We start from the raw sequence: 6,651 nt of genomic DNA on the forward strand, positions 1-6,651 counted from the left end.
AAAGGCATATAAAGTTTATGACACAAAAGACCTTCAGTGATAATGTGGCTTTTAGAGACCAGGGTAAAAAGCAGATAAGAGAAACTGACTGAGCAGAAGGAAATCGATTGCTTTAAACAATTACGGGAGCTGCAGCAGGCCGAGTGAACATCACCGGCTCGACAGGCGACTCTACCTGCCACTGTCAGTCGATGTCTTGCCCTCACCATCCGTCTTTCAGCACACCAAGAGCCACCTAAAGACACTTTACATTCATTCAGCTGTAGGCTGGTGTCACAGTGAGGCTCTGTGACTAGAGGCTCTTATTATGAGAAGGACTCTTAATTTGACACGGGTACATGTATGCATATGCTTTCCTATCTGTTTTGCGCAAATTGAACACCAGTTAACACAGATATGTTTGTGTCACTGATCATGTGTTTTATTTCACTATGTTGATTTATGTATTGTGTTGTGTTAAGAAGTAAAGCAAGACCGGTAATCATGTTAAATGTTTATTGTTTCAATATTACAACGTACATATTGTAATTAGTCATACTTACGTACTGGAACATTTTCCCATTCCAAACAGACAAAAAACACAGTAAATGCTAGTGATGGGACGATTGATACAGAGGTTTCGACGCAGTTTTCAAAGCACTATTGTATCACACACTGTGCCGATACTTGTATCGAAATGACAGCACCACGTGATTGATGACGTTTGAAGCTTTGAACGTCATGCAGTATCAGAAGATCAGGACAGCTGGTTTGAAAAAAATCTGCGCTTCGCATGACTCTTGTGTTTGACTTTACATTGACTTGGTTGTGTGTATGTGTGTGTGTGTGTGTGTGTACACTCATTTGGGATTCAGTAGAATAGTTTAGAATAACCTCAACACCAGATAGAAACTGAATGCATGTCACACCTCTATTGCATTTTATCATGTTTTATAGCTGGGTTCTCAGAGACCCCGAACAGCCCACCCAAAATATTTTTGCTACTACTATTAATTATAATCACACACTTGTATATTTTATATTATTGATCAATATGTGAATCCGGTGACCGGACTACACATGACACGAGTTGGCACAGATTAAAAACTTTTTGAAACCATTCTCTGCTCCGCGATGTTTTGTTAGATTTGGTGGAGAAACCAAGTCTGACCACCAGATGTCACTAATGCGCACTGTGTTAAAAAGTTTAGAGTAATGAACCGTTTTTCGGCACAATTTCATGAAAGCCTCAAACGGTTCAGAAAGCCTCGGTTTTCCATCACTAGTAAATGCCACCATTTTGACGATCGTATTCCCGCCAATAGATGGCACAGTTCATTGTTTTCATTTATGAGGGGGAGGTTGATGATCTGTAGAATTCTTGGTTGAGCATTAAGTATTAATAATTAATTCAGTTTGTTTTGTTCCAAATTGGTATGCATATTGTAATATTATAACAGTTTACCTCTTTGTTGCTGTCAAAGCATATTTATTTGCATTTCTTAAGTTTCTTTATTACCTTTAATTTCCAAATGGCTTTAGTCCAAGTAGGAGGGACTTTACCTTTTTAAGATGGCCTCTCAGAGTTGTTGGGAACTCGTAAGCTGTGTCCCAAAGTTAAGTGCGCACACTTCGAAGGCCAGGCCTCCGAAGTGCACGAGGGACCCTCCGAAGTGTATGAAGGACGCTCTGCCTTCGCAGGATTTCCTAATTGCGACAACGGAGGTTCCCGATTAGCGCTCTGTGGCATAGCAACGGTGCGAGAGGAGAGCTGACGAGAGGACAGTCCTGCCAGGATAGGTGGAGCCAGAATTGCTCATTTTTGTTTTTATGTTTTACGTCATAATGGAGGAGACGGTGATGTACCTCAGGCTTAGCCAAGACCGAGGCCAGGTAAGTTACACTGGTTTGCTGCGTCCTTTGTCGGATTACAACTTTAAATGCAGGAATTGGCTTGGAGCTTACTTGAATAATGTAATGATACATATGAAAAACTACAAAACACACACAGCAGTTCAAATGCTGACTGATATCTTACAAAGGTGCGATTTTATATAGTTTATTGTCTTGACCATGGTGATCATATGTAGACAGGTTAGTAAAAATAAAACTGTGAATAAAAAAATAGAGCATTGTACAGCTCAATGTTCAGTGGCAAATACCTGTGGGAATAAAAAAATAAATAAAAAATAAATGTAAACCTAAAGCTGTTTATGTTGAACTTACTTGAACAGAACACCATTTAATTAATAGTTTTTTTTTTATTGCTTTAAGAAGTTCTGTCTTAGGCTTCTTAATACTAAGTTCATGTTAAATTTAACATAAATTTTTCAGTGACAGACCGACCTATTCAGTTGTTAATTTGAATACAGAAGGTTTTTTATTAAACCTTGAAATGTGATCTTGTATGTACAACAAAGAAAGTTATTGAAATGTGTTAATGTTTTTGAAATTTCAGTTTCATTTTTAAAATTTTGTTCAAAATACCGTGATAAGTATCATATTGTGAACATACTGTATCGTGACCTGAGCATATCGTTACACCCCTATAACCCAGAATATCAAACTAATTCCTAATAATTAGATCTCCGAACAGATGTAGCTGTAACCCAGACTCATTGGAAAAATGGTCCGTTATTGTTGGTGTTTCACTGCCAATAGTGTTTAATATGGTGTTTCAATTATATGTATAGGTTTTTGGAGCTTTGCAAAAATTAGGTAGAAGCACATTTGTCCAATGAGCCTACTGTATGTTGGTAACTGTTATCAGCAATGTTATCATTCATCAGCATTAATTTATTTCTGTATCCAATTGTCTAAACACTTACTACTGAAGAAAAATAACCTGAAGAAATGAATGCTGAATTAAATGATATATTTACATATAAGGTAAATGGGGTGCAGATGGGTAAATGTTCTGATAAGTCAATGAGAGAGGGGAGTTCTTATGTGTAAACTCTCGATGGAACACATCTATGAGTGTCATCCCTCAAGATCTTATCCATCTTTTGACTTGAATTATTTGCATAAAACTAAGCCAGTGTGATAGAGATCCTGGAACACCTCCCTCAGGGAATGTCCCTAAACCTTCATCTATGCAGTGTTCAAGATAAACTTTAATGACTTGAGTTTTCAGGTACTTTTCACCACCTTCCCCAGAGGTGTTACAAATAAAAACAGTGCAGCATTGGTCAAAGCAGTACAGTAAATATAGCGACTGCAGCTATTCTCGATTTTACTGTTACCGTCTGCTTGTGCTAGTTTCTTATGGACAGTTAGCAACTTGAGTTTGGGCAGCTGTGGAGACTCAAGATGTCCTGTTCCCTGTACAGTCTTTAAGAGAATTTATGAAGTAGTTTAGCAGAGAGGTTATAATAGATGAGTGATGCCGTTCAACATCTGCCAACAGAAATTGCAGGCCAATAATGCACGTTTTCTTTGTCTTGAATCAAACATGTTTTTCCTGAAGTTTTCAGTATGTAATGATATCCTGTAAGCATTTAATGCAGTGGTTCTGAACCCTGTTTCTATGATGCACCTGATAAATTTTCACTGCTAATCTAATTCATAGTATGGCCTTTGTATAGAGAGAGTACTCATGGAGAGAGTTAGGAGAGTTACATCAGAACACATTCTACTGACATTCCTCCTGTTTGCATTTAAATGGATTGTTTTGAACTTATTTAACTTAAGCTTCATTAATGCAGCATATTTTGTGCAAAGGTTGTGCTTCAAAACCTGAAGACAAGCGTCAAAGGTAGAGAAGAGCCTAACACTGTACGGAGGGAGAGACTTGTGTAACAATAGCTAAGAACCAATCTCACAGTAAATTAATTTTATTCTGAACAGCTTTCAGAGGAACTTCCTCTCTGACCTCACCTCATGCACCGTGTGAATTAGGACTGCCACCATGTAAGACTTCCAACTGTTTTGAAGCCCTAATTTAGATATTAGAAATAAACTCAATGTAGAAATGCTGCAACAGAGTCCAAACTTGTTCACATTGTTAAATCAGAAAATGTGGAAGTCTCTTCTGAGGCAAATTTTTCATCTTTGAAATTAAAGTAAAAATCGGAACACTCAGGAAGTATATGCACTGCCAGAAAGTGAGGAGGTGATCAGTTGTATTGATTTAAAACTGTGTTGGTCAGTTGATTTGTCTCAGTGGGAGTAAAACTATCCCAGCATGCTCTGCACACACATTACCTACCAATGTAGATTTGAAACATAAAATGCATGCAAAATTAGACATTGGTTTATAAACAGTGTAGACGTTTATAGACGTGTGAAACATTCCTATAGAAAAGTGATGGGTTGCATGCCCTGTTATGTGTTCAATCCATGCGCTTTCATAGAACATCAATAAGAAGTCTCAGTCATCATTTTATTTGGTTACAAATATAACCTGAGAATATTACCACCACTGATCATCCTGCTTTTGTGGGAATGATGAAGAGATACGCAAATACACCAATACTAGAGAAATACAAAGACTAGCTTAAGACAAAAACAAGTCAACGCCAATCCTTTATTAATTAAATTAAATGCTTAAAGTCAACGTGAAATCCAAATATACTAAATTATAAACCCTATTTGCTAAATTATGTGAAATATGTTCCTCAGATCAGTTCCTCAGTTCACAAAATATGTCAGATTATGAAGGTAAAAAGAGGTACTAAATGAATGCTGTTTCATGTAGACTTTGACCCTAAAGCAGGCAAGAGTGGAAAATGATAAGCAAAAAATAATTTCTTGTCACTTTTTATATCATCTGGAAATATTTAATATATTTTGGATTTCATGAGTTGTATCTCCCAGGATATGTTGCCCTATTAGGGTATAAAAAACAGCCGAAGTCATCAATACTTCTATGATTTATTTGATGTAAACAAGTGAAATCCAAATATACTAAATTATAAACCCTATTTGCTAAATTATGTGAAATATGTTCCTCAGATCAGTTCCTCAGTTCACAAAATATGTCAGATTATGAAGGTAAAAAGAGGTACTAAATGAATGCTGTTTCATGTAGACTTTGACCCTAAAGCAGGCAAGAGTGGAAAATGATCAGCAAAAAATAATTTCTTGTCACTTTTTATATCATATGGATTTTAGAAATATTTAATATATTTTGGATTTCATGAGTTGTATCTCCCAGGATATGTTGCCCTATTAGGGTATAAAAAACAGCCGAAGTCATCAATACTTCTATGATTTATTTGATGTAAACAAATATGTAATATTCAAAATATGCTGCATGTATGACATTTCTAAGTGTCCTATAATTGAGGCACAGACATTTCTTGTATTTCTACATTGCTGAAGTGTCTCGTCTTCATCTTCAGGGGTGGGCAATTCCACCTCTTGAGGTCCACTGTTCTGCACGGTTTAGATCCATGTCTAATCAATCACATAATGTAATTTCTGTAACAACTAGGGGTGTCCCCGACTAAGGATTTACAAAGTCAAATCGAAATTTTCTAATCTTGCAGATAGTCGACTGACAGTCGAATCATATGTTTGGGTGCGGGGCTGTGGGGGCAAAATACATTACCAAGAATCAAGTCAGACATTCGGCAGTCATAATTACCGACGTTAACACACAGGGTAAATGTGTAACGGACCTAAGTGTCCTATAATTGAGGCACAGACATTTCTTGTATTTCTACATTGCTGAAGTGTCTCGTCTTCATCTTCAGGGGTGGGCAATTCCACCTCTTGAGGTCCACTGTTCTGCAAGGTTTAGATCCATGTCTAATCAATCACATAATGTAATTTCTGTAACAACTAGGGGTGTCCCCGACTAAGGATTTGCAAAGTCAAATCGAAATTTTCTAATCTTGCAGATAGTCGACTGACAGTCGAATCATATGTTTGGGTGCGGGGCTGTGGGGGCAAAATACATTACCAAGAATCAAGTCAGACATTCGGCAGTCATAATTACCGACGTTAACACACAGGGTAAATGTGTAACGGACGCCTCGCAGATACAAAAATTATTTTTATGTTTTGATTTAAATATAGTTAACATTAAACCTCAGCGAAATAATTCATTTTTTGGGGTTTTTACAACAGTTTTACAACAGTGCTCTCATTATAAAGTTATCTATATGACAGTAGTTATTAATGTTCTGCATTTCTGTTATGAGCTGTGTGCGCTGAAGATGACCAGTAGAGTGAAGCATTTGATAGCAGGTTTTTAATCCATGGGATATAACTCATCATTTATCTCATATAGAATACGCTTCGTTATTTATACAACATAACATTAATATTACGACTTATATAAGCTATCTGCACAAAATACCCCAAATGCACATGAACGTGTCTCTAAATGAACTCCTTTTGTGGACGCTTTCTTCACGCAACAACGTGCAGAAACACAGCAACTAAACTCTAAAAAATCACAGCATTTTATTATAACAGTGTTCTCATTATAATGTTATGTATATGACAGTCCCAGTCATAGTTATTAATATTCTGCATTGTTATTTGTCCTGCTAGCGCTGCACGCTGAAGAGATAATCACCGTAGTACTACATTGAAGCGCTTTACTGCAGCGTAACTCAACCAAATGCATCTTATACAAGATAAAAAATATTCACACGTTATATAGGCTATAAACCAGCTGAAATGTTTTGAAATCACTTGTACCCTACCTGATCGAAAAAA

General features: G+C 36.7%; 1 long non-coding RNA gene across 1 annotated transcript; it reads left to right on the top strand.

Moving 5' to 3' along the window:
* Nucleotides 1-1,101: 1,101 nt before the first annotated feature.
* LOC107718382 (uncharacterized) lies at nucleotides 1,102-6,581 on the top strand. The gene is made up of 3 exons (XR_001637405.1): nucleotides 1,102-1,184; nucleotides 1,564-1,567; nucleotides 6,570-6,581. It is a non-coding gene; the product is annotated as an uncharacterized LOC107718382 (long non-coding RNA).
* Nucleotides 6,582-6,651: the final 70 nt, after the last annotated feature.

This window comes from Sinocyclocheilus rhinocerous, unplaced genomic scaffold, assembly GCF_001515625.1.
Source record: "Sinocyclocheilus rhinocerous isolate Xijiao unplaced genomic scaffold, SAMN03320098_v1.1 scaffold483, whole genome shotgun sequence".
In the NCBI taxonomy this organism is placed as follows: domain Eukaryota; kingdom Metazoa; phylum Chordata; class Actinopteri; order Cypriniformes; family Cyprinidae; genus Sinocyclocheilus; species Sinocyclocheilus rhinocerous.